Here is a 26,402-nt window from a genome sequence, read left to right as displayed (position 1 = left end):
TTTGTCGTACACCACCTTCTGGGTTTTCTTTAAGGTCCGGGTCTCAATGCGCCAATCCTTTTTAACACGCACGATCATCGGCTGTTGAATAGAAATGTGTTTAAATTCCCGGCACTCTGCATAAGGATTAACGCCATAGTCAAAAACCAAGTCCAGCAGACTCTCAAAGTTAACTTTTTCACAATTGTTCACATTGAGCGTAATGCCTTTTACCTTTAAACAGGCTTTCCCTCCAGACTGTACCCATACGACTTGGGTCCTGTTGATACAAACTTGGTGATGTGTCCAGCAGCGATTTCGCTGGTCAGCTCACCCAAGTAGTCACCCAGTTCCGGATTCCACTCACCCTCCCGGCTCACAAAGATAACGGAATCTGTGTCGTGGTACAGACAGCGGCCTTGCAAAGCATTTAGCAGATTGTATAACTCCAAGCGGGCATAGGCGGTTGTAAAGCTAGTGATGAAAATGTTAGTGTTTGAATGGCCTGTATAGTGGTGTTTAGTGTGTTTCCACGTAACACAGGCTGTGTTTTCATCGATAAACTCGCAGGCTGACACCTCATGATATGGTGTAAATAAGTACCTGAACAATTCATCGGGGTTTCTCACAATGGTGGTCTGTGGTAAATTGCCTCTTTGTCCATACTTCCCCCACAAACTGTTCAAGGCAATTTTTGAAAGCTGTCTTTTGGCCGGATTGTTTTTAATGTTGCCGGGATCCAGCCGGACACCCTCTTTTTCATAATATTCGCTGATATATCTTTGTTGTTTCGCAACATCTGTACATCACTCTGGAAACCCCGAAGCTTCCTGTTTCCCTTTCAGATGCAGTTTGATGTAGTTGGTAAAAAGATTGTGTGAGGCCTTTTCAAAATGTCAAATTTCGTAACTTTTACACACTCTATACCCCAGATCTAAGGCCATCTGTAATTCAGGGGTGCACCAGACACCAGTCAAGGCGTGATCTTCATCACTGTGCTCACAGGGGGTGGTCTGTTTTGTTTCAGCACACGTACAACACAGTGTGAAAAACAGTTTTTTGTCAATTTTGGCTGGAAGAACTGGAAAGTACAAACGTCTGGGTGGGTAAACTTTCACCTTCGCTAAACCGAAATACCGTTTTAAATCTCCAAAGTTGTTATATATTATTCAGGGGTGCCCCAGTGGGTATTTTTTAGTTTTGTTCACAAACGGATACAGACTGGTGAAATCATAGTAATGATTTTTTTCACCAGGCTGTGCTGTGTAATGCAAACAAATCACATTTGTTCTCCCCCCAAAAAGCGACTCGCGCGGTTGCAGAGGCTCTGGTAACTGCGCAGCTGTTAGAAATTTACCCAAACCCCCATTTTTAACAAGCGTGTCTCTGAACTCATGCTCCCACAAAACACGCACGTTAAAACCTCTCATTTTGAGAAAATTAATTTTAACCATCGTCCTTCTGTACAACCAGCCAAAAGTAGTGTTTGTCAGCGGATTAAAATCGTTTTCACAATAACAAATGCTACAACCGTGAAAAAAGCAACCGTTGAACTCAAAGGCTGTCGGCACTCTGTCAATTACAGCATAACCATCCAGAAAATATGGGCCAACCTTGAACTCACCGGCCGTGGTTAACGCGTGTTGGATTTTAACGGGCTCTGTGTGTTCGATGTACATAAGCCATTGAATGCTGGGTGTAGAAAATCGTTTTTGCTGGCGGTGGTAATTGTCATGGGGTAGCAACGCAATCGTCTCTTCCTGTAAAAACATAAGTCTGAACATGGCCATGCAGACACTAGCGATGGTCACAAACTGAAAGGGGTCGATGCAGACAACGCAGGCGGCCCCTGACTCAGTCACGCGTGTCTGTCTGGTCATATTCATGATCTCGTCCCGAAACCTGATACAGCCTTCTCTTAGAATTGCTGCATCCAACTGGCAGTAACGTTTCAACTCTCTCTGTAAGTTAAACACACTTCCCCTGCATTCTTCATACCAAACCAAAAACTCGGCTTTCTCGCTCGGCAGCATGTAGTTAATGCCGTTAAGTTCTGGCGGCGGCATCGGTCCGACATAATTTTGGTTTTCTGAAGTGTTCATCAAGTGTGGAAAATGACCCTTACACCCGGGGAACCCCATGGCGGCTGGTAGTTTGCTTAATTTCATAGGCAGAAAGTTTAAAGAATCGATAAATCTGATGTTCAGAGCTTTTACGGTCATACACATTATCTTGCCACCCTGATTAATTAGTTCAACGTCCATCTTTTCAGCTAACAACTGTCTGATCACTAGGTAATTGTCATATCCCTTGCCATTGTGCGATATGAACGAATGGTTTTTGAAACGTCTATCGATAAATTTACACACAGAATCTTTTAGACAAGTTTCACCATAAAATTCCCAGCTTCGTTTATTGTCAATATGAAGGGCGTGGACGTAATTTGGTATGTGTGTCCCCGTTTCTTGCATGCATTCAAAGTCGAAAAAAATGAACTTGTTTGAAATTTTGGGGTTGTCCAAAGGCGGTATGTAGCACAAATGTGTGTCGGGTGTCGATCACGTTGTTACAACGCGAGCACAGTTTCTCTTTACATTTGTGACTTGCGAGGTTATAAACCCCACATTGCTCACAAAAGACCCTGCACTCACACTTACTAACACCCGTCGCCGCATTCCGAAAGTGTCTCGCCAAACACTGAGAGCTACGACAAAAGACCTTACAGGCCGGGCAATTCTGAATTTCTGCATCAATTTCGCAACACTGGGGATCTAAACAGGTTTTACAAGCTTTAACACAGGCGTGTGCGTTCTTGTGGCTATACGCCGCATGGCAGTTAGTGCAAAAATAAGCCGTCCCGCAAAAGCATTAATATTTAAAACCCCATAAAAATGCTCTTCATGCAGTAGAACAAAAAGTATTTTAGAATTTGGTGGTGTGGGCCCCGTTGTAAAATATTTCCAATCACCCTGGTTGTGGTACAAAATTTTAATGACCACCTTTAAATGTTTTTCAAAAGCGGTAATGTCTGACAAACTAATTTTCCGATTCTCTCGAAAACCCAACTCTTTGTGCATTCGTTTAGCGCCCTGTAACATTTCCCCATCGGTACAACCTTCATTCAACAAACCGTACACACTCCCGGCAAAACACAGATTACCGCCCGTGTAATGTAAGTCGATAAGGTGCGCTTTTTTCTGAGCAATTACCCAGCTATACAGAATGGATTTAAATCTTCGGCGGGCACCCCCCTGCATATTCCTAACTATCGTCACCACTAATCGGAGGCTGTCATCGGTGAGAACCTCTGTGTGGCTCTGTAAGAGGTCTGAGATGTGGCTTAAAAAATCGGCAGCATTTAATTCTCCGGGGTGTCTCCTGCGTGAGAACAAGGGTTTGTTAAAACCACCCGCAGTCAAACACAGCTGTACAGAATCATTCGCCCTGATGTTTGGAGAAAGTTCATCCAATATTCTCTGGACTGCACCATGCACAGCATCTATAGCCTGTACATACGAGGCTATTCTGTCGAGATTAACAAAACAAAAGACCTGTTATAACTACGTATACGCTCCAGGAAAACTAAGGGGTCTCTATTCGCCCCTGCACCGCCACCAACCTGATTCAGATCGTTCAGTACAACCGGTTCTCAGTTACCGCCATCCTGTTCTGTTACAGCACCCTCGGGCATTAAGTTATTTTCTACCACTGCATTTTCATTACGTGGTTCGGGCGGCCCTTGGGAAATCTGATGCCGCTCTCTGAATCTTTTACGACGCAACAAACATGCTTTTGCCAGTTTAATTCCTTTATTTATTTACAAACGCTTGATGTTGGCAAGCGGTTGGTCTTTTTAGACCGCATGTTTAGTCATTTATCCCGGTGGGTCTTCACCAATGCTCCATGAAATAGCATTATGAGGTAACGAAATCCAGAGGTTAGATCGACATCCTCTTTAGAAAAAATGTCTAAGAGGCTAGCGGCGTAAACCTGGATCGTTTTTGGAAACACTGAATGTACACTTGCTAAAGCGGCTCTTAGATTCTCTAAATCCCTCTTTTTATCCACCTCATTAGTGCCCACCTTTGATACTAACTGTGCAATATACCGCACTGAGTCTCCCACATCACCAAGCACCAAGTCTTTAGGCGCGTTATTATTTCGCTCCGCAGGCTTGACACGTTTGGTTTTGGTCAGCGTCTTAACAGCCATCTCCGATGCAGTCACCACCTTAGGGTCCGACATTTCCGCCACATTTGTTTCGCCGCTCGTCTATACAGCTGCTGTGTGAAAAAATAAAAGACTTTTTAATACCACACCAATGCTCCATATCTCAAAATCAGAAAACTACACTGTGATAAAAATAAAAGACTTTTCAACACAACAATCAATGAAATCTAAACGGTCAAAATCAGAAAACTATGATAACTAGGATAAAAACGCCACACATGTGGCGCATCCTTACACAAAGGGCTGCGGGTGAATAGAACAAGTTACCCGGACATGTTGTTACACCGGTTTCCTTTAAGACTGTGGTGGCGCTACTGGGTCAAGTGGCATGGTTAACGGCATATAGACCCCTGGCACAGACCAGTCGCTTTTAACTTTAAAAACTAAGCAGTTTTAAAATAAGTTTTTTTAACACTCCCGAACAGAAAACTACGCGAACTAGGATCTTTCAGCGAATTAACATCCTAACAAAAGAAGTAACGTTTGCCGTAAGTGGATCATAACACATCTTGACCACGCTTAAATTATATTAACCTTTGATTGTTGATTTCAGATGTTTTGAGCTCATTGACCCCTTTAACATGTTGGCTCGGCATTGCAGTTTACTTTTTGAAGGTTTGGGGTCTGCACGGAGAGGGAAAATACCATTGGTGAAAGAATTCAACACCGCAAATTACCAAAAAATAGAAAAACTGTGGGGATTTGTATTATAGACACGTTTAAATGGACATGCTAAAAGAATGCAAAGGAACAAGTAATAGGTTTATTCCATGCTGAAAAAAAGAAGAAAGAGAACACAACGTTTCGGCCGTGGAGCCTTCTTCAGGTGTGAGCCTTCAGGTGTGAGCCTTCTTCACACCTGAAGAAGGCTCCACGGCCGAAACGTTGTGTTCTCTTTCTTCTTTTTTTCAGCATGGAATAAACCTATTACTTGTTCCTTTGCAGCCTACGCATGCTGACGCAGCTACCCACCATGCTAAAAGAATGTTTTATATAATACCGACCTCTTCTCTCAGGCGATTTGATAATATGCTCTGCACCCCCTGGTATGATGTGAACATCTGCCTGTGTCTCCACAAGGTTTTGCGGTGGTATTGTAAACCCCAAACGATGTTTTTTAAACGTGTAGCGACATGTCCCTTCACCCGTGTCTGCGGAATAGACACATGCGTGTATTGGTTTGGAGAAAGTACCCCTGTGTCTTTAAGACTCACATGGTCATAAAGCGTTATTCAAAACATTGTCGTAATTACTCAACAGGGTTGGGTTGCGCGGTAACTGGTCTTTTTACAGCTGTGGTTTTCGGGGCTAATGGAAATGAATGGATACACACAGTCACAACCACATCACGGAACAACTCCCTGGTAATTCCATTATAATAATTCAATATTGCCTAGTATACAAATATTATACAACATTTTGCAACTATAGCTAACATGAGACATGCACCATGACGTTGTAATTTTCTAACAATAAGCCAGATATACATACCGCTGAAATGCGTGGAGTCCTCGTCTTCGTCTATCAAGTCGAACAGTGTTAAGTCTGTAAAAAGACTATCTTCAGACTGTAATTGATCAGTGTGATCCATTCTGACAAGTTAGGCGATAACGTGAGACTGTAAGAATTGGAATCCAGCCAAAACTTCGCCTGTTACACCGCTGGTACTTATACCCTAACCGATAAACATTCTCTTCTAAGAAACACACTTGGCCCCCCATAAAACCATTAATCTTAGGTATCATTGGGTGTGCACGTACTGATCTGTAGAAATTATTTTAAGAAACATTTTAGAAAACGTTTTAGACCGTTATAATGTTAAAATCTATATTATTTTAAGACATACAACGGTGTCTAAATTTCATAGCGGTTAAAACGTGGTGAAAATGTGCCTCGGTGTCTGTGTTTGATTCACCAACAGACCTCTAAGAATATTATCAAGCAAAATGTTTTTTTATTAACGGTATAAGAAAATGTATCTATTCTTTATAGCGACGTGTTCACAAACCAAGCTTGACGTTTTGAGGTTTTATTTTTTCGCGATGTGATGTTAAGAACATTTTTGCCCGAAATACATGTGGTGCTTATAAATTAGAAAACTTTACATGAATATAAAATGTTTATAAACTTTCCCTGTACTCAATTTTAGCCCCCCCCCCCCCCACTCTGCATTCCAGAGCCTTTAACTAACCCCCACACACCGCACGTCTCCAAAACATTTCAAATTATCTCTAATACGTGATTTTAAAACTTTAAGACCAATCCGTTAAAGTATAAAGAACAACACCCCATCATTTGTTGCCTTAATACCTTAAAGACTTTTACGCTTACGATGTATGGAAATTTATCTCAAACTTTCTAAAAAGCTGTCACGAATGTGTTATTAAAAATAAACTGTGTCTTATTACATTATTTTAAAAACTTTAAGACCAAAATTTAAGTTTAAAATTTATTTTCTGGGCAAACACATCATTTGTGTTTGCGTTGTGTGTTAATACTTTTAAAGTTTAAAACTTATAAACTGATATGAGAATACTTTTCGCTCTCGATAAAACAATGGGGGGGGGGGGTCGTTTTAAAGCGTCACAACCAATTGAAAAATGTCTTGTGTTATGTAGGCGTGGTTACACCATTGGCGCATATTCTTAAACGCTCCGGCCTGACAGGGTCGCAGCGCGTCCTTGGAGCTGTCAGACACCGCCCCTTGTTGGGAGCTGCGAAGATGGCTTCTTTGTGTGGAGAAACATCGGGGTCCGCTACTCTACAAAGTGAAGAGGTAGGCGGCTAAAATATTTTTTCTGATCGTGGAATTGTTGTATCGGCGCTTAGCGTATGTCATTTTAATACTTCTTCTTTAGCAAAACCCGACCCCGCCCTCTGCACCCTGTGAGTGTGTGAGTTCAGCTGGGGTACCAGATGTTGAAAAACTGCCGGGTGCTAGCGATGATACCACGCTACAAATGGTAAATATTAACGAAAAACCTTAGCTAAAAAATGCGTTAAATGCTCGATATTTTAGGTACAAAGCATGTCTATTTTGTTAAGCCTTCCTTTTCTTTTTCCTTTAATAGAATAAAGAGGATGTGGACGGGTCAATCTTCAGCCTACCGGCACAACTGAATGTTTCTTGTTTGAATGTCTATGTTTGTGTGTTCGGCCAAATGTTAATAAAGCTGATGCCCAACCAGGTTTAGCTAACAATGTCCCTAATGAGCCCGATGTTATGGCCCAGATTGTGAAAGCAGTAGTTTATTGCATCTTCAAACACTGTTTAAAGGGGGTCCTGGTTGATGACTGCCCGGCCTGTTTGATTGACCATCCCAGGCAGCGGGGTCACACATGCCTGTCTGTCGGCTACACAGATGGGTTTGAAGACGTGACGTTTGCCGCTTTAGAAATTTATAAGTCTCTCAGTTTAGCCCGAATTTTATCAGCTGTTCTGTACGCCACCAGGTGTCTGGATTCGTACACCATTACAAATGACACTGAGCGGGGCATAAAACAGTTTCTGAAAAACATAATTGAGGACCGCTCCCCATACGAGCATGTACACACCATACTTGAACAGCTGGATGAAAAATTAGTAGACGTGACTTTTGATGCGTTGCAAAAGAAACACTATTCTTTTTTTACAGACAAAAAAAAGATCTATGTAAAATGTGAATACAGATTTCACTCTGTTTTACAGACCCGGGTGTGCCATTGTCCGAAAAATGAAGAATTTCGAATGTATACGTCTGAATTCTTACTAAGAGTGCTTTACACACTTCTCTCTACAAAGCTTGATATGCAAAACAAAGAGTCGAATGGTAATGTCCTTAAATTTGTTAAAGAGATAGATGTGTATGTCAAGAACTTGAGTGAAATTATTGGAGATCTGATGTTTTCAGATCAGAAACGGAAGCCTGGGGGGTTCTACAGTGTGTATTCCAAAATACAGCGTGTTTTGCACAGAACCTGTGGTAACACCATCCCGCTGATTACGCAGGCAAATTTTTTTGCCCTGCTAGATCGGATCGCCTAGTGTAGTTCGCATGGCTTTAGACATGGGGAGCGGAAGGGGGTTATGAATGCTTTTTCAGATGCCTCAGAGTTTCTCAGCAATGTTGGGGTGGTGGTTACGCGTACCGAACTAATTTTCCGCACCAACATTTAATTGTTGAATGCAAACAGGAGCCGGTAACGCGTGTGTACTGCGATGTTTCTGTGTTTGAAACCCTCGCTGTTGAAATAAAGCGGTTCACATTTCACATACTTGCAAACTGGAGTCTGTAACTTGTGTAAAAAGTGTGCTGCGCTGTTTCTGTGTTTGAAAACCCCACTGTTGAAATAAAGCGGTTCACATTTCACATGGTGTTTGTCCTGCGAATTCTTTCCGCGAGACTTTACGCAGTCAGTGTGTGTGTGTATGCTTACACCCCTGCTGCTTTTGAGACACGGCTTGTGCAGCGTATAAGCAGCCTGGCCGGACAACCACTCAACCACCCGGCCGTGGCTGGGCCGCTCACACCCCGGGATCTTGCGGCCCTCACCAGACTCCCCGCGCTGCCGTAACTACCCGATTCCCTAGGTTTATAATAGAGCGCACTCAACCGCTGCAGACATGGTCCCCTTCCAAACCAATACACACTTTCACACACCTAAAGCGAGGGATGAGCCGCCTTGGGGCTTTGGGACCCTGAGGCTCCGGACCGACTGGCCGGGGGGAAGGCGGGAGTTCCGACCTTTAACGACACACCATTGGCTCCTGAGGAGGCGGGACATGCACACATAACAACACGCCATTGGCTGGCAAGGGGGCGGGACATCCACCCACCGCTGACTCCCATTGGCTGGAAAAAGGGGGCGTGGTACCTGTCAAAAGTTTGACGAAAGGTGTCGCTTTATACTACTCGTGGGGGTCCTCATGTTCCAGCATAGTGATGGGGACACTATACTGTAAAAAGGTGCTGTACTTCAGATGAGACATAGAGTAAAACCAAGGCCCTCATTACAAAACCCAGGGTGTTTCTCAAAAGGTGTAGGGGTGTTACCCACTGTCCTGGACAAATTTACTTATCATGGCTTCTTAATAACTCCCATCTCTGAACTGGCTTCATCACTCTGCTCTCCTCCCCACTAATAGCTGATCTGTGGAGAGCGTACTGGTGCACTCTGGCTAGGTAGGGGCTACACACTGGTGGTGACCAGAAAGCTTGTTCCATTTTCCCACAATCCTTTGAACAAAGAAATGCCTTCTATTCCTTGATTGAAATGCACTTCTACATATTCCTCTTGTGTCCTCTGGTTTGTCTGCTGTGTTAATAATAATAAACTTTATTTTATATAGCGCCTTTAAAGGTGGCTTCTCTGTTGATCTTCTCAATGTGTTTCAAGGTTTTGAGAACTTTTATAACATTCCCTCATAGTCCTGCATCTGGCTGCTATTCTCTGCATTGATTCCAGAGCAGCAATATATTTACTGGTACAGGATGACCTGAATTGTGTTCAGTATTGTAAATGAGGCCTAATTAGTGTGTTGTACAATTTTAACAGAACATTATAATGCTACATTGTGAGAATACTGTATAGCCTAAAGTTGTGTTTACCTTTTTTATTGCTTCCTCACAACATCCAGGTCTTTTTCATACAGTAAACAGACTCTTCCAGCTCAGTGTTTCCAATTTTATGTTTATGCAGTAGTTTATTTTTTTTACTTCCATACCTGCATGCAAACACCTACTCCTGAGTTTTATCCAAATCTTTTTAAATGAAATTAACTGCTTCTGAATTATTAGCAAACCCTTCTAATTTCATGTAATTTGTTAAATTGACTAATTTAACCAGAATCTAAATCCTTTATATAAATTCGGCGGCAGGTCCAAATATACAGTAGTTCCCCTTGGGACTCCATTAATTACAGTATATCACCCCAATCTGGATATTTCCTCTTTATCTTCATGTCATTCCTGTTTTTTCACCAGATCTCAGTTCATTCCCACACATTTCACTGAGTGTTTTCTGCCTGTAAACTGAAAATGAATCTTTCATGAGGAACTTTGGAAAATCTAAATGATAACAATATCATATGCTCAGTGCATGCTCATTACTGCTCTTGCTTGATCTAATAAGGTAGTTAAGCAAAACCAACTTTTTCTATATCCATTTTGACTAGAATGTTATTTCCATATACAGTAAGTGATTAGTTCTGATAATTGTTTCTATAGGTTCACATGATATTGAAGTTACGTGATCTGGTCTCTAATTGGGTCCGTATTGTCACTCTTGTGGATGGGCGCTGCATTAGCAATCCTCCAGCTCCTGTGTACAGCAACAGTGTTGAGCTGCTGCTGGAAGGGCTCTGTCAGTGTCTTCTGAAGAACAGCTCTCCTTTTCTGGGTACTATTGGTAAGATGCCATCAGGCCCTGGAAGTTTATTCATGTTTGAGTCTCTCCAGTACCTGAAGAGCAGCTCTCATTTCTCTGGATACAGTTTCCTTGAAAGAACTGATTGAAAGAACTTTTGTTTTTGGTTTGAGCCTCCATTTCAATTTTCCTTCCTATCTCCCTTGTGGCCTTTCTAATATCCTTTTAGATCTGCGTTTGCAGTTCTCTGTACTCCATTTATTTAACTATTATTGCTTAATTATTTTAAAAATAAATTATTATTATTTTAAACTGTGTCCCATTCCTTCACAGTCTGTTTTTGTTCGCTAAAGGTTCTGTCATCTCTGCTTGCCCCTGTCTTGTTTGAAAAGACAAGACCCATAAAAGCTTTAACACACATTCATTATGTATAAGACTGCAGTTTCTGTTGCTGATCTTCCTTACTAATCTCTTAAGTAGTTTAAATACTCTCAGCCTATTATTTGCACAGTATCATCTCTTGTTGTAAAAATTTGGTTTACAAAATATTCTCAAACATCCTGTCTCATGGGGAGACTCCAGAGTCTGTGACAGATAACCCCAGAAGGGGGCCAGTTCTAGCAGCAGCCCCGGATGGGGACTGAGGAGGTAGTGAAAGCTGAAGGTTCCAGGTTTGCGGATTGAGGAGTCTAGGAGTACAGGAGCTCACAGACGGATACGGTCAATGAGAGCTGGAGAGACTCTGACAGAGGAACAGCTTTGGTCTTTGTGATGCCAGTCAGCAGTACAAAAGAAACAAGATTGACCAGAAGGAGGTCTCTTTCCACTACTCCTCATTCGATAGGTATAACCAGGTGTAGAAAGGCATACTGTTACAGACTAAATTCAGGTTACAATTATTAAATAGGAAACAACATCTATCACTCTATCACTGAAGCCAAAACAAAAGGCCAGATGGCTTTCTTTCAGTGTTTATAAATGATTTGATTAATTATACATAACAGTCTAATTAACAATCTCTTAATACAATGAACCAAACTGAATGGAAAAATGCAAGGATTTACACTCAGTTTTACATCATATTTAAATACCAGATACAAACTAGTCAGTTTCCTAAAACCAGTTTTTGGGCAAGTTCTTGGAAAAGGGCCCCTCTAGATCATTATTTGCACAGACACTGCTCATATCAGCTCCCAACACAAGCTTATTTTATAGAACAATTAAATACATGAATGACATAACTAGAAAGCATATTAACCAGCTTTGAGGAACACTTAATAAACAAGTTACAAACAAGAACAAAAAGCCCAGATTTTAAAAGGATCCCTTCTACTTCAAAATGGTAGCAAGGCATAATTTACAAATCACTGCATTTAAACCTTTGTAGAAAGGAATTGTATGAATAATAATACAATTAAATAAGAAATACAGTAAGTGCACTCTGTAAGATCAGTAGGTCTGATCAGACAGGAAAGGTTTATAAACGAAACATTCTATTAAATTAATACATCATAGTTGACCCACTGCATGACTGATGATGGCCAGTCCAGTGAGACAGCCTTGTGTCATGGCTGACTTCAGGTATGTTTTAATCATGAGCTTTGAACAGCTCCTCTATGCTCCTGCCTCTGTCACTGGGAGAGCTACTGCAATCTGAAGACTACAGGAGTTTGGGTTTACAACCCCCCATTTAATGAAATACAGGAGATACTGTAAGGAAAACAGAATGTTTTCATGTTGATTATGTGAGGCCCTGGCGAGCTCCAGTCCTCTTCCATTAACATCATCCCTTACACATGGAAGGAGCTCATCAGGGCCATCCCAAATGAGCCCAGGCCGGGTTTATCACCTTGTTAAGGGAAGCTCACACTATTTAAGCTCTGACATTGAGTCCTCTACCCCAGAGTGTGTGTTGGCTCCTGCTCCACACTCTCCAGGACTTCCTGCCTGCTTCACTGTGCATATCTCCTGCTGTTGTTCTCCTACATACTTCACCCACGCAGCTCGGCTGACCACCGCCTTTTTGTCTCCATCATTATCCTCCAATAAAATCTACAAACCTTCACCGCTGAACAGACTCTGGCAATGATTAATTCGCCATGCCCCTTTCTCCATCCACGGGCCCAGCATAACAGATTATGTATAATTGTGGAAGTCTTTTGTACTGTACATTCACTGTCATGTACAGTATTTGTTTGGACAGGCGGTACTGATTTGCAGCAGGCTTGTGTACTATTGTGGGAAACGTGAATCGGTTTGCTTCCGTCAGGATATTTCACAACTGCAACAGAAAGAGCCACTATAGGGAATATTTTGCTCACATTAGAACTTGCCGATTAAAAAGATGTTGTGTTGCACATCGAGGGGGCCCCCTGGTGGCCTCAGGGCCCTGTGCAGTGTCCTAGTTCTGCTGTGCCCAGGGCCGTCCCTGCTCACTGGACCAATCACATGAGCTCCAGTGGCATTCCAGTCACACAGGACACTGACCAGGCAGTCAAGCCAGGTGTGTCCAGTTCAGACTCCCAGGAGAGGCCCTGGACAAAGCCTTGGTTTGAGCACCACAGAGTGGAAAGAGTGTTTATACTGTTGCATCAAGAGCAGGAGGTATCTCTTTACAGACAGAAGTGTAGGTGGGTGAATCTTGCCACCAGAGGGCACACTCTCCCAGAGTCTCTCCCTGAAGTCACAGATGTCCTGTTCAATGTCTCTCTCCAGGCCCACAGCCCCAAACACATAGCCATATGCTACTTTAACCAGACACTCCACACTCCACACTCCACTCCATTCCAGCTGTGTTGAGTGGAATAAGGGCTCAGCTGATTGTGTCTCATCATCTGCTCCTTATAAAGCTGCTCTCTGCCTAGTCCTGCTGTCCTGGGAGTGTTCATACTAAACAGCTCATCTTGCTCTGTCACAACGCACAGCACCAAGCCTGTAATTCCAGCACTGACTGGCTACAAGTGCTTCTGAACCAAGGAAGACAATTTGCATAGAAGAGACACTTTGCATTGGCAGCCCATGCTTCAGTGCTCTGGGAGTGTTTATAGCCCTGTGAGTTGAACACTTCATGACTGAGAGCCGCCCTTCATGGCAACAGAACCCCCAGCAACAATGACCTTCATCACCATCTTCATCTGGACACTCCTCATCTGTACTCAGGGTATGATTTAGTACATGGTTGGGTGTTGATTCAAACATAGTTTTTTGAATTTGTGATAGAACATATACAGTAGCTTTTAGCATATTATGTGAGCTAAGCTTTACAGAAATAGTGTGTAATACCTAAAATGCACCATAGTTTTTAAACTGCTGCATTTTCTGTGTTTTGTCTTGTTTTCAGAGTCAAGTGGACAGGTTACTGTGACTCAGACTCCAGCAGTGAAATCTGTTCTCTCTGAACAGACAGTCACTGTGAGCTGTAAGACCAGTCCTGCAGTGTATGGTAATATCCGCCTAGCCTGGTACCAACAGAAAGCTGGAGAAGCTCCTAAACTCCTGATCTATGATGCATCTTCCCGTTATACTGGGATCCCAGAGCGTTTCAGTGGCAGTGGATCTGGGACTGACTTCACTCTGACCATCACAGGAGTCCAGGCTGAAGATGCAGCAGATTATTACTGTCAGAGTGAACACTACCTCAACAGTAAATATCTGTTCACACAGTGTTACACCGCCGTACAAAAACCTCCCTCAGCAGCGACTGCTCACTGACTGTAGTGCTGCAGCTGGGCCCTCCTGCAGGTGCACTTACAAGTTTATTTTACTACCATAAGAGATCATTTAACACAGTCACAATATTCAAAGAACTGTGATTATATTATTTCTCATTTCAACCATTTTGAGTGTGAGGCTGTAGAGAGAGATACTGATCATATCTGACATCTCTCATATTCAAGGGGTTTTAATTTCCTGCTCGTGAAAAGTGCATTTTCTAGTGGCACCAAAAGATCCATCTATTCATTTTCTAACCACTTTACCCAGTACAGGTCCGCAAAGCCCAAGTAAACTTTAATGCCAAACCGTCCCTTTGGGTTGATATGAATTTTTGGTGGTGCGCTTGAAATAACAGAGATACAAAAAGATAGATACAATAAGAGAAAGAAAAATCATAAGTCTTGGTCTCTTCTGCCCACACCATTATATCAACGCTGTGCTGCAGATTCCCCTAGGGAACTGGAGCTGCCTGCAGAGATCCACCTCCTTCTTCCACTCCACTCCTGGTGTGAGGATCTTTGATGTCACCCTCCTCCTGCACTGTCCCACTTCCTGACCTCGCCTGACGAGCTCAACCTGCTGTGCTGCTGCTGGAGGACTATTTCTCTTTGCCTCCTGCTGCTTGGTCTCCAGCACCTCTGCCAGATTCCCGAGAACCTGGGCATATCGCCACCTGTATCGCCCCAGCGAGAAAGCCATCTTGTAGCCCGTCAGAATATGCTGGAGGCTTGTATTTGTCACATAATGCGAATAAATGCCGGCACATTCCCACGAACCCTGTCAAACAGACTCCAGCCCGATCCAATTCCCAAAATACAACAATGCACAATCTAGTCATCCTATCACGTCTTTCGCTTCTCACCACACCTGCTATTTAAACCTCCTCAACCTTCACTTCAGCGCTTGGTATTAAACAGTTTACTGTTTTCCTGAGCTCTTCCCTTTCGAAACCTTTGCGATCCCTTTCTTCAAGCCTCCTGGATACAACACTGATTGCCAACCCGACTCCATCTTCGTCCTGCCCTACAGATTTGTTTGCAACCTCTCAATGCCTCCCTGGATAATGACACTGCCTGGCTATCCGACTCCGACTTCGCCTTGCCCTACTGGACTTGTTCGCTACCAGACCTGCATAAGGTTCTTCACACCGCTTGTTACAGTATTGAAGGGTACTGCAAAGATGGCAGGCCTCCTCTATCCCGTACCATCAATGGAGGTTCTTGGTGCAAGGCCAAATTTCATTGGCTGCCCAGATCAGGAAGCTGAAGCATGCTTGTGGGACTTTCCACATGTCCCTCCAGCTGATTTTCCAGTTCACCACAGTCTCCCACTTAGTCCTGCTCCCCTGTTGTCCATGTGACACCCTCCATCTCTCCTCTTCTATCTTTGTCGCTTCCATGACCACCATCTCCTTCTGTTCCTTCTCATTAGCTTAGGACCACAGAAAATATTTTAAAAAGACTTAATAATAATTTAAAAATAACTTTTAATGGAGACATGCTTCTGGTGAAATATTGTGGCCAAAACATGTTGAATGAAACCAAATGCACCGCAGACATTATTCACAGTGAAAACAGAGAGCACAGGAGAGGAATCGGGATTGAAAATTCAAAATCCTGAAAGGGTCTAAGGTTAGCAAATATCCTATGTCAAGATCAACACCCGGATCTTGTCTGGATCCCGGGAAAGTAATAGGAGGGGAAAGAGATTTTATAGAAATGAAAACAGGAAGTACTTCTTTACACACTGAAGTGTAGGTGTGTGGCACAAGCTGTAATAGCTGCGGTGTTGAAGGTGATTCTATTCAAGAAGAGGCTGGGCTGGAAGAACACCACTAATCATCAAAAATCACCAATTAGTTTGGCTGTCTTTTTTAAGACTGCCATTGATCCATCCAAGCATTTTACTTCAGCAATCTGGGTGAAGTGTGTTCTAAAGGGACACAACAACAGAAATTTCAACCCACAGCCTTCCAATTAGCTAACTGAAAATGAGAGAGCAAGATTGGCCCACTAGCCTCCTTGTTTCTTGCATCATTGTATCTCTGAGCAGTTTGTACCTTCTTTTAGCATTTTGTCTAAGCAGACAAGACAAGCATGAGCTCCATGTTGAAACACAATGTATAGGAATCATTTTCTGGTTCCATTTTCAGGTGAAAAGACAATCTAGACAATCAGTCCTGCTGTGTCTGAACACAGAGCCACGTGCTGCTTTAACCAGACTCTCAACACTTCACTCCATTCCAGCTGTGTTGAGTGGAATAAGGGCTCAGCTGGTTGTGTCTCATCCTCTACTTCTTATTAAAGCTGCTCTTTATATAGTGCTGCTTCATGATAAACTGCTCATCTTGTTCTGTCACAGTACACAGCACCAAGCCTGTGTTTCCAGAACTGACTGGCTACAAGTGCTGCTGAAGCCAGGAAGACAATTAGCATAGAAGAGACACTTTACATTGGCAGCATTACTGTGACTCAGACTCCAGATGTGAAATATTTTCTCACTGGACAAACAGTCACTGTCAGCTGTAAGACCAGTCCTGCAGTGTATACTGCTGGCTCTTATCACTACCTGTCCTGGTACCAACAGAAAGCTGGAGAAGTTCCTAAACTCTTAATCTATGCAGCAACTAACCGTTATACTGGGATCCCAGAGCGTTTCAGTAGCAGTGGATCTGAGTCCAGCCTGAAGATGCAGCAGATTATTACTGTCAGAGTTCGCACTACACCAACAGTAAATATCTGTTCACACAGTGTTACACAGCCGTACAAAAACCTCCCTCAGGAGGACTACACCTCCTATGTGAGATATGTGAGATATAATAATAAATTTATCTCACAGCATGTCTCTGAACTGTGGGAGAAAACCGGAGCACCCGGAGGAAACCCATGTGAGCACAGTGAGGACATGCAAACTCCACACAGACAACACCCCAGATTTCGACTTGAACCCAGGGCCCCAGAGCTACAATGCAACAAAATGTTAATAACTGCACCATAAAAATAATAATGTTTTGAATTATCGGAAGTATATTACTAATAGTTGCTTTGGCATGACAAATACCCGTAAAGTTCATGGCATCCATGCCAAACGCAGCACTCCCAGTTCAAACTCACAACACACAGCACCAAGCCTGAGTTTCAGTGTTTCAGTGCTCTGGGAATGTTTAAAGCCCAGATAACAATAAAGAACTTCAGAATTAAGATCCAGATTATTATTAGTAGTACACTAATGATAATACAAATCCTCACACCAGAAGAAGGCTCTACAGCTGAAATGTTATGTTTCCTTTCTTCTCTTTTCAGTTGTTTGTACTTGTTTGTTATTAGAATGATTGTTCTAATAATAATAATTCCCTACACTTACAGTATACAACACTTTTCTGGACCCTCCACTCAGAGCTCTGTACAGGTCATGGGGATCCCCTCCACCACCAGCAGTGTGCAGCCCCACCTGGATGAGGCACCAGTCCGCTCCCCAAACCCCAGCTCTCAGTGGGGGTTATTAGGAGTTCAGAGATGGGGGTTATTAGGAGGCCATGATGGATAAAGGCCAAGGGGAAATTTTGCCAGGACGCCAGGGTTCCACCCTTACTCTTCTCAAGAAATTCCCTGGGATTTTTAATGACCGCAGAGAATCAGGACCTTGGTTTTACATGTCATCCAAAGGACAACACCTCTTTACATTATAGTATCCCCATTGCTATACTGAGGCATAAGAACTTGCACAGACCACAGGGTGAGCGCCCCCTGCTGTTCCCACTAACACCTCTTCCAGGAGGACCAGCTGGGCTCCAGTGGTCTGCCAGTGGTGAGCTGCAGGATGATACAGCTGCTTAAATATTTGGATTAAATGAGATAAAAAGTGGTTATAATTTATAGTAACTGAGAGATAAGATAGGAAATAAATATAAACAGAAAAAAGGTTTTCAAAAAATATTAGGTTTCATGTTTGTTGAGTTAGTGCGAACAGGGAAGTTGTTCAATAAATAAAAATTGCCTTTGGGCCCTGATAAAACTGTGACTTTTATATTGCGAGGTCCCATTTGGTGATTTAGCAGCAATATCAATTTAGTAAAGGCTTAGCAATCAATTTGTAATAAGTCTGGAATATCAGCCTATGTAATAATAGAAAAACTACAGTACAGATGTATTGTTATCTTATAAGTACAATCCATTGATGTATTGTTCCATTTGTGATTTAGAAAAGACCCTAAATATGTTTTAATGATTATGAAAACTTAACACTTGTCTATGGTTATGTTTATATAAAATGTAGTGCGTGTACTGAACATTAAGAAGAAGTTAACTTTATAAGGAGTCTTTATAAGGAGTCTTTATAAGGAGTCATAAGGAGCCTCTACTCCTTATAAAGCTGTTCTCTGTCTAGTCCTGGTGTCCTAGGAGTTTTCATGCTAAACTGATCATTTTGCTCCGTCACAACACACGGCACCAAGCCTGTGTTTCCAGCCCTGACTGGCTACAAGTGCTGCTGAACCCAGGAAGACAATTTGCATAGAAGAGACACTTTGCATTGGCAGCACAAGATTCAGTGCTCTGGGAGTGTTTATAGCCCTGTGAGCTGAACACTTCTTGACTGAGAGCTGCCGTTCATGGCAACAGAACCCACAGCAACAATGAACCTTCATCACCATCTTCCTCTGGACTCTCCTCATCTGCACTCAGGGTATGATTTAATACATATCTAGGTGTTGACTTAAACATTTTTTAAAACTTTGATAGAGCATATACCTTGTAAAATATTATTTCAACAAGCTTTATAGAAAAGTGTAAAATACCTAAAATAAATTAATGCATTCTAGTTATTAAATTCCTGTATTTCTTGTGTTTTGTCTTGTTTTCAGAATCCAGTGGACAGTTTACTGTGACTCAGACTCCAGCAGTGAAATCTGTTCTCTCTGGACAGACAGTCACTGTGAGCTGTAAGACCAGTCCTGCAGTGTATAATAACGACTTCCTAGCCTGGTACCAACAGAAAGCTGGAGAAGCTCCTAAACTCCTGATCTATAGAGCAACTACCCGTCAGACTGGGATCCCAGAGCGTTTCAGTGGCAGTGGATCTGGGACTGACTTCACTCTGACCATCACAGGAGTCCAGGCTGAAGATGCAGCAGATTATTACTGTCAGAGTTTCCACTACCCTGGCAGTACTCATGTGTTCACACAGTGTTACACAGCTGTACAAAAACCTCCCTCAGCAGGACTGCACAGTGACTGCACTGCTGCAGCTGGGACCTACCGCAGGTGCACTTACAGATCAAGTTTATTATACTACTATAAGAGATCATTCAACACACTCACGATATTCAAAGAACTGTGATTATATTATTTCTCATTTCAATCATTTTGATAATGAGGCTGGAAAGCAAGATACTGATCTCAGCTGATATCTCTGGTATTCATCATGCTCATGAGAAGTATGTTACCTGGTGGCACAGAAAAATCCACCCACCCATCCATTTCCTAACAACATTAACCAGTAATGGGGCACAAAGTCAAAGTAAACTTAATGCCAAACCGAACCTTTTGTTTTGTGGTGTGCTTGAAATAAAAGAGATACCAAAAAAAAGAAAGATAAAAGAAGAGAAAGGAGAATCATAAGAAACACATATATACAGAATGCAATACGATGCCACATTACTTGTGTTACTTACAAAGGGTGGAAGGCTGGATACACTCTGGATGCGATTCCCATCCATTGCAGGGCAGCCAGACACAATCACACACACTCACGCCGGGGTTAATTTTCCGCATGAGAACATGAGGAGAACATGCAAACTCCACACAGTTAGCACTGTGAATTGAATTGAAAATAGAAATTGAAATAAAATTGAATCCAGGCCCCAGTGCTGCCAGGCAGCATTGACAGAACTAAAGAAATTATTCCTCCAAACTGTATTTTCACTCACATAAAGATTTACTCAACTAAAATGCATAAAAAGCCAAGTATTATTCAATTACTTCCTGTAATGTGCCCGTTTTGTTTTAACATGTCTCAGATATATACAGTATTCCATTTTAGACAGATCAGTTTGGGCTGTAACAGGGTTGTTCACAGTCAGTAACAGTATCTTGACAGAGAGAGTTAGACCGGACACACTGACTGGCCCAGTTTCTCTCTGGGATGACAAGTGTTGCTCAGGTGACACACAGGCTGATGGGTCCTTCTCCTTTAATGTTATGTCTGTATTTCAATGTTCCTTCTGTCTGTTTCTGCAGTGCGGTTTTGGGGTTCACTTGTTTCTTTTTGGAGGTTGAGCCCCTTCGTCTGGTCACCAATAGGCTTCCTCATAACCAAGCAGATAAAACCAAAACTTGTTATAATCAAATGATCAAATATCTGAAAAGCACCTGATTCCTGGATGCTGTTATTCCTTGTGAACTATGCAGTATGATCCCTGCTAGAGAATGTCTGAATAAGAATCTCTGCAGCTCTAAATTTCTATTAGAACTTGTGACTCTTCCCTAAAACAGAGAAATGTGATCAAAAAGTGTTGAGATGACATTTTATAGTCTTGAGACACATAGTCATTCTAATACAGAGACCATATTCATATTTATGATGTTTTCAGATTGACAGTACTGGGAAATGGGAAGGAACATAAAAATAACAAAAATGATCTGTCCTTCTGATCTGTTTCCCCCAGGTTTTACAAAAGAGATGGAGGCACAGATCTGCTGCCTCAGGCTGTGAGTAAAGACCTTTGAGCAGCTGTGTGCTTCTGGATTCATGAGTTTTGGAAATAAATCAGACCAGTGGGGGCGTCCAGGCTACAAACAGACACGAAACGGACAACTCGGTCGAAACAATGGCCGAGGACTCCCTCCTGTCCACTGGCACGGTCAAGGAATCTCTGAACATCAGATTTAACCCCCCTCTCGCCCTGCACAAGAGAGAGGCCCTGCGGAGCGTCCACTGTGACAACTGGACTGAACTCTTCCTGGTCTTAAAAGAATGGTTCTGGGAGAAGGATGGGATCCGCGAGGGCAAGTCCTTCACGGATCGCCCTTCGATCTTTATTAACCACGTGAGCGAAGCACTCGGGAGCGGGGTTCCCTCACAGGGAAGCACACTGCCCTGCCCCAAGCGGGGATCGAGATGTCCAGAAAGTCCACCGTGAGGGGTGACAGGTCAACTGTTGAGGTCAACAACACAGATATCCCACTGTCTCAAATGAAATTAGAGCTGCACCAACTGCCTAATTATGCAGTATCAAACATAATGCCTAAATAGGCCAATAAGAGAGATGTGGATTAATTGTATTTGTATGTTTATCTTGACTTGTGTTACTATATTCAAATTTCTGTCTGGTTCTGTGATAGATGTGCACAAAGTGTGACTGATGTACAGTAAACTGCACTTTAGAGCAAATTATTCTGCTTGAGGAGCCAATTTAAAAGTGACCATTTTCCTTTTTTGTTTGAATCATTAAAAGTTACAGTTTTTATAGAATTATAGAATTGTTGCTCCTCGTTTGAGTCATTTGAATCATTGTATTAAGAGTTTTGCACACAACACTGTTCTGTATGTTTTTTTTGTAAAAGCTGCACAGGGATTACTGTATTATTAGTCAACAGAGGGCAACACTGAAAACTGAATTGAGAGTCTCGTCTCTGCTGGCAAACGCTGCTGCTCTGCTTACTGATGTGACTCTTGTCTCAGTGTAATTACCATATTACTGACACTAGAGATACCCTCTCAACTGTAATCTTTAAAGTATAATTATTGCACTGCAGATTCAAATGCTGGTCTTACATCAATACTTTCAGTGCATCATATACAGAAACTGATGAAACAGATTGAAACTGGTGAACATCCCGAAGTACAAAGAAGAAGTGTGAGGCAGCAAAGCATCTCAGACAGGTTCACAGGTGAGGTATCTCAATATCAGGCAGAGTGGATTCTTAGGAGAGGCTGTATTGATAGGATGAAACAATCTGTTGGACAGGTAGGGTGAAATGAAAGAGCAGCACTGTTCTCACTCACTGAGACAAGTGTCACAGTAAGAGGAGCAGAACAGTGTTTTTTGGGGAAAAACTGAGACTCTCAATTCAGTGTTCAGTGTTGCCCTCTAGTGTCAGTAATACGGTAATTACACTGAGACAAGAGCCACATCTGGAAGAAGAGCAGCAACGTTTGCCAGCTGAGACTGACTCTCAATTCAGTTTTCAGTGCTGCCCTCTGTTGACTAATAATACAGTAATCCCTGTGCAGCCTTTTACAAAGAACTAATAATTATACAGAACAGTATAAGTGTAAGCAATTATAATAATTATTAAAAGCTTACAGACTACAGTATGCTGACATCAAATGATTTGAATTTGGATTTACACAGCAAAATGTAGGAAAGGTGCATTTTGATGGGAGAAGAAACAATATTTCTGTGTCCGTTTGCACGGATGTGCATGTGTACAGAGACAGGGTAATGCCAAACAAAAACTTTTTGAAAAAGAAAAAGAATTCCAGGACGGCACACAACCCGTATTACAGCTTGCACACAGTTGGCGTTCCGTTTACTGTTTCCAGCGATAACACTTGGCATAAGTCTTACTATCAAGTCAAGTGAACGTATTGCGTTCAATGTTTAAAGAGGAGGCAATGTACAACCTATGTACAGGACATGTTTCTGCAGCTTCACATCAAGAACATACTGAAAGTTTGGAAAGCCGTGACGTCTCTTCTCACAGAAACGGCGAAAACGATACGCGTTTAGCCTGGGAATGCTTACTTACGGAAGTGCATTGCTGCCACTAAGGAAAACAAAATCCTCGATAAGGAATTTTCTCGTACGAGATAGTAATTCTCGCGTACTCTATATGATCATGCGACAGCACGATCGCCATATACTGTAATACCTCTATCGCTCCATGCGGACTTACAGTTTTAAGCAGTGGAGCTGATTGCACGTGTAACTGTTCATAACGAAGCCATCATTGCTTTGATCTCTAAATCCCACACACTTGGTCCTAATGCTTCTGTTCATATTTGCTCACAATTGCAAGACTTCATTTTGACTAAACCCCAGTCGAAAGTAAATCCGTACAAATTCTGCAGCGCCGGACATTGACACGATCATTAAACCGAAAGTGCCAGCTAAGCTCACGGTAGCTTCTGCATGCGTTCAGTTCACAACACAACAGGTTGTGTATACACTGAAGTAATCATTGCTATCTCGTAAAAAGGGTGATTTTTTTACCCTTGGTGGCAGCAATGCGCTTCCGTATTTACTGACACGGCGTTGTACTTCATGTATACAAAAGACAGAACACGTGTTACTTTATTATTATTTTTTTCCCGAAAATAGGAGAGTGGAAATGTTCTGCTGTTGTTTAAGTCAATGCTACTTTGCAGGGGACAATATTATTTCATAGTGTGGCGTCCTCGCCTGGCTGGGGTGCGCGACGAGGGGCAGGACGGGGGTAGTGGTAGTGGTCAGGGCGGGGACTAGGGGAGCCACTGGCCAGTGCCGCTGACCATTCTGAACGGGTGTACACCCTGGATAGGTTGCCGGGATCCCTGTCAATAGTTATCCCGGTTTTCCAGCCCCTTCTATATCTGTACCCACTTATCACTCTATGCCACGTACTGTACGCGAAATGACCCCAGTGTGTTCTACCCTGTTTCTCTCTTTATTCCCTTTCTCTGTTGCTGGTGCTGAGCCGGACGCACGTCCAACTATAAAGCGCTGTGGTTTTAAATGAGCCCGAGTTCCTGTCTCCAACCTCGCTGACCCCGTCTCGTTACAATATGCAGTACAGTGCAATTTACAGTATTGTAACGCAACGGGGGCTCAGGTGGGCGCCCTTGCCGCATTAGGTCGGCCCCCCACCGTCGGGGCCTCGAACCCGGGACTCCCGCATCACTCAGCAGGGACCCAGCCCGGTGAGCTAAAGAGAGATCTCTCCACAGCCCACGGGCTGTGGTCCTGCTATTACTGGGAAGGGCGGTGAGGTCACCTGCTCTGGTAAGCCGGCTCTTACACAGTACCTGTCGGCCGTAAGCGTTACAGTATTAATATAGTAGGCACCATTGTCCACAAATTAACTTGTGTAAACGCAATACATGCCTCTTATATATGAGATACTTTTCTGCAATGCTATCTTGTATAAATGAGATATTTTATAATAATAAGCCTCCGTACGCTTCCGTGCTCCACTGTCAGCATTTCTGTTGTATTTTACTTTGTCTTTGTGCAATCACAATATTTTCCTGCTAATTGAACAAGAAATCCAATGACACATATTACTTTTAAAGTAAATCTTTATTTCTTTATCTAAATGCAAAACTGTAAAGGTTTATTTATCCCAGAACTCCCTGTGGATTGTAATGTATGTGATGTGAGTCTTAGTTGTGTATAATAAGGTACTGTATATACTGCATCTGAAATACAAGTGAACAGACTGAAGACTCTCCTTCAATTCTCCTACCATTTCCTGCCACTGCTGGTAACTCTGCTGAGTCACTTCCAGCACAAAGAATTGCAGTTGGTTACCTCAGCTTCAAAACTACATTAATCTTAATACAGCCTGGAAGAGTCATACACAATCTGAAGTGCTCCAATTTTTTTCCAAGAATAATAGCTTTTTTCTACCCAGTGAGTGCAGTAAAATATTATCGCTACAGTACTGTACTGTATGTGTAATTACAGCAAGTAAAATACTTGGTAGGATGTCTAAGTCCTCATTTTACATTACTAATACCTCAGTTTCCTGGGAAAGCAGAGATATTATAATTTCCATATTCTATTAAATAAAAACACTTTCTGAAAGATCACGTAATGTATGTATCCACAGTATTTTGAACATTTTTCTGCTTTGTGTTCATCTTTCACTCTTTGCCACAAATTATCCTAGATTAGTTCCTCTGACTTCAGCACATCTCTTTTGTTCTGCTGTGATCGGTACAGACAGATTCAACAGACAGGCTGTAAGTAATCTTTTTCATAGAGATTATTCCCAAACTACCACAAGATCCATCTGTCACAAGATACTGTACAAACATTAAGTAGTTACATTCCTTAGAGAAAGCATAAAGACAATTAGAGCATTACAAGCTGACAGGAACAAAGAAAAACGCATTGATTAAAAAAATACCCTGCTAACTAAATAACGCTGGTATAATAAAAAAAGCTGCAACTTTGTATAAAATCATTGTTGCTGAATTATGATTTATAATGTAATTGGCTATAAAAAAATATCTGCTTCAACCTACTGTAAATACCTGCGGTGTCAATGTTGTCAATAGGGACATGTGAGAATAACTGCTCGGACCCTGTGCAGTGATGAGAGAGTAGTTTGAATGAGTTTGGCGTCCAAATCCCAGGAGCGAAAGGAAGAATACGAGGTCTGGGTAGGAAGGCTGGGTCGGGTTTCCAGAGTGTCAGGTAAACAGTATCCAAATCCAAAAGACGCTAGACAGAGACGAAGTCGAAGCCAGAAATTGAACAGGGTCGGGTATCCAGAAGTCAGGTCAGAAAGGTATCCAAATCCAAAAGACACTAGACGGAGACGAAGTCGAAGCCAAAGATTGAATGGGGCCGGATATCCAGAAGTCAGGTCAGAAAGGTATGTGCACAAGAGAAAGTCAAAAGTAGAGCTCAACAGTGAGCGGGGACTGAGAGGAGTGAGAGGGTATAAATAGGAAAAGGTGTGAGAAGTGATAATAGCTTAACTAGTGCGCAGGTGTTGACGGGGAGAGGTGCACACGGGAATACGGTTTGTGACATGCGGATCATGCGGCCTTGGCACATTAAAATTGCAATTGCAGAATAATTACAGTGCAAGGAGTTTTTAATAAAGCAAAACTTTCCTCTGGAGGCTCTTCAAAACCCAACACCAACCTCCATCTTGAATTTTCTGTATATAACGAAACCACTTCAGTGTGAAAGTGTGAATTCTACCCTCCAGCAAGTGGAAAGTACAGCCCCCTCAGCGTAGCCTCCCTTTGCTGTCGACTGAAGGCTACAAGTCCCTGCTCTCTTCTACAGGGAGCTGCTGTCCCCTGGAGGCTGAGAGCAGGCTGTGTGAGAAATTCATCCTCCCGGGTTGAGATCGTGAGGAGAGCAGGGTTGTAATGATAATGCTCTCCCCACAGTCCCCAGCAGAGGGAGATGTTGT

General features: G+C 42.5%; 1 long non-coding RNA gene across 1 annotated transcript; it reads left to right on the top strand.

Annotated features, from left to right (window-relative positions):
• The first annotated feature begins 6,893 nt into the window (after nucleotides 1–6,893).
• LOC148815925 (uncharacterized) lies at nucleotides 6,894–8,540 on the top strand. Its single transcript, XR_016086041.1, has 3 exons — nucleotides 6,894–6,985; nucleotides 7,068–7,172; nucleotides 7,281–8,540. It is a non-coding gene; the product is annotated as an uncharacterized LOC148815925 (long non-coding RNA).
• Nucleotides 8,541–26,402: the final 17,862 nt, after the last annotated feature.

The sequence above is a fragment of the Atractosteus spatula genome, chromosome 24 (assembly GCF_055471065.1).
Source record: "Atractosteus spatula isolate fAtrSpa1 chromosome 24, fAtrSpa1.hap1, whole genome shotgun sequence".
Taxonomy (NCBI): domain Eukaryota; kingdom Metazoa; phylum Chordata; class Actinopteri; order Semionotiformes; family Lepisosteidae; genus Atractosteus; species Atractosteus spatula.
The sequence above is the reverse complement of the archived record's forward strand: the minus strand, read 5'-3'. Positions and strand labels throughout refer to the sequence as shown.